The sequence below is a fragment of the Aplysia californica genome, unplaced genomic scaffold, assembly GCF_000002075.1.
Source record: "Aplysia californica isolate F4 #8 unplaced genomic scaffold, AplCal3.0 scaffold00141, whole genome shotgun sequence".
NCBI lineage: Eukaryota > Metazoa > Mollusca > Gastropoda > Aplysiida > Aplysiidae > Aplysia > Aplysia californica.
In genome coordinates, this window is record NW_004797411.1 from 241,405 (window position 1) to 244,657 (window position 3,253).

Sequence of the window (3,253 nt, forward strand, 5' to 3'; positions counted from 1 at the left end):
AGGAGGAGGAGGAGGAGGAGGAGGAGGAGGAGGAGGAGGAGGAGGAGGAGGAGAAGAAGAAGGAGAAGAAGAAGAAGAAGAAGAAGAAGAAGAAGAAGAAGAAGAAGAAGAAGAAGAAGAAGAAGAAGAAGAAGAAGAAGAAGAAGAAGAAGAAGAAAAAGAAAAAGAAGAAGAAGAAAAAGAAGAAGAAGAAGAAAACGTCAGAACAACGTAATTATCCTGAGCATATTGAGGTTCCTGGTGCCAAGGGTGAGCTTGACATTGTGTTTACTTTTAAACGGGTAACGGTGACCTAGAATTTAGACCAAACAATGCGATAATTATTTATTTTCTCGTTTTCAGTTCCGTGGGAGGACTTCCGTATCGAGCGACCATTCTGAACTCTATAAGAATATTATACTCACTCATTGGCCATCAAAATCATTACAGAAGGCCTTTAAAGCCAATGTAGTATGTTACTACCTACAAATGAGGGCATTGCCGTGGTTTACGTATTCTTAACTCCAGCGCAAAGTTTTGAATATCCAGTCGGGGATGCATAGATTTTTGTCTAGATCTAGATCTAGATCTTAGAGCGCGGTCGGATTAAACGTGAGAAAGTAAAAATTTGCCAGCAATGCTTCCTCCTTTGTAGAATCAACCACAGATGGCAGTATCCATCGTTTTCTCAATGAGCATAGATGAAAAGCATCTTTCGTTGGTGACAGAACATGATGAGTAAATGGAGTACGATCTTTTTTTAGGGGGGGGGGTTTCACAATGTTTTTGCAAGGGGTACGTGCCATGGGGAAAGGCTGAGCGTTATGCAGCGTTTTGAGTAAATAAGAGCTCAACTAACAAAGAAGAGTTGAATTTCTTACACCCAGTCACCGGATGTAAGGTGAGTACATATTTTTCTGTTCAGTGGCGTCCAAAAGAAACTTGAAAATGTAATCACCCAATCACCGTGTTAAAGCCTTGCACTACCCACTCATGCAGTATGCCGATTTAAAGCTAAATAAATCCTGCCTCATCTGACACAATACTATTTCACTCATGTTCAGATAGGCGCGACGTAAAAGTGTGTTCACGCGTGTATTGAGGTTCATCAACGTTGGTGGAAGGGATATGTATTGAATATCAGATGAAAAGAAAGTATTATTGTCTCTGCAATGAACAGCATCTTCTGAAATACATTTTCAAACATATTACTTACAAATACCATGCTGAATTTAGACTTAACATTGCATGTGCTCATTATAGTATGATTTTGTTTTTGTTTAGGAGCTATTGGTCTTCTTGTAGAGCACAAACCTTTTAGCACATGGCTGTGTAAGTTAGATGTTGGACGAATCATCTGTCACTGAGGAGTTGAGGCCATGAAACTGCCATTTTTGTGTGGTCTGGGACGGAATGAACAAAATCGTCCGCATGTGAATCTTTGGATGGCTTGTTTTAGTTGACTACATCGCACAAGTGTTGGAATGTCATGTCTTACCCTTATTTCCCTTATGGTGTCATTCAAGTAGACATCTCCACTCATGGCAAATCACTTTCTCATTGGGCCAATAATATCACGAGACAATTCTTGGAAAACTATACCATATCAAAATTGGAGTGGTCACCAGTAAATAGCCCGATATGAATCCTACAGGTATGTGAAATCCCATGAAACAGCAGCTGAAGAAAATTGACGTTGCTTCTAATTCAGACCCCTCGTTTGCAACCGTCTGTGACATCTGGGATGAAATGACTAAAATTGTCCAAAATTTAGCAGAGTCGATGCCCCAGAAGTTCGTGCATTACACAAAACCAGTGGCTCCTATGCAAAATAACAATGAGCACACTTAATGTTCAGTCCACGTTTTTGTGGTAATTGTGATTGCTTTGTTTTCTGTTTTGTATGAAATTGAAACTATCGACATTAAATATTGTTTATTGCAGCGGAAAACAAATTCTCCATTCATTGGATATGCAATGTATGTCCATTCTATCAAAATTGTTGGTCCCCAATACACGCGCGAAGACAACGTTTCTGTGATTTAACACAATTTTGCCAAGCCTGATTTTTTAAGGTCAGTTTTGAATGACCATATCTCGAGCATCTGTTAACATAGATGAAATATTATTGTGTCAGACGATGCAGAATTTATTTAGTTTTAAATTGGTATGCTGTATGAGTGGGTAGTGTAAGGCTTTAACCCGATTAATTGGTGACTACATTATCAAGTTTCTTTTGGAACCCACAGTATAATACACGTGAGGGTGGGTTATATCCAGTTGTCGGTCAAAGGGATATAAATAGGTTGCTGTGAAAAGGGTTATTATGTAAAGCCCATGTTACTCTCAGCGATAAATCGTATTACATTCTTCGTATAGCAGAACTGTCAGATTTATTAAACTCCATATTCTGCTTACACATTCCAATTTATAGTGTCCAATTCCCTTTCAATTGGGGGAGATTCCTTCTTCTTGCGCTGGATGACTCTTCACAACAGTTTGCCTGCCATTCTATGTGTTGCTATTTAACAAAAGTAAAAAAGAGGCCCACGAAGTTATTAGTTGCAAAATTCTAATAACACAAACTCTCCCTACGCCCTCTCTTAATAATGTGTTATTGTAGTTTCTGGACTTAATCGTCCACAGACATTCGAGGGATCTGTAGGCCTCTACACCTCAATAAAGAGAATAACAGTAACAGTCTCTTTCGACCAAGTCACAATACTTTACACTGTACCAGTGACTGTGCTGTAGTAGTAGTAGATAGTAGATGTCTAGTGTGCAGTGTGTAGTCCTAACAGCTTTGACGTCAGATGCACTTACAACGCACTGGGTGACCTTGATACATAACTTTAGATTGAAAGTAGACAATTGAAAAACAAAGTTTGCTCCAGTTTTAAAATATGGCATCAAATCAGGTTCCACGTGAGCCACTTTGCTTATTTTGATACGTCGATTTCGAAAATGAAATCAGTTTTTAGCTGCGATAATTATTTTGAAAATTCTGCGCGCAAAGTTTAATCCCGCGCGGCGGCAAACTTCAAAGGAATCTTGCGTCACAGCCTCCCACTTGTCACTTCACACTGAGGGGGGGGGGGGGTGTCTATTATACTGTTGTCTGTCCTCTTTATGATAGGAAAATACTACAAGATGCAATCTTGGTAGAATCTATATAAAATACTTCTTTTTGTGATCTTCTAAATCCAGCAAGAAAAACGGTCACCCGCGAGTTATTTTGTTAATTTGGACACGCTGGTTCCGAATTTGATATTAC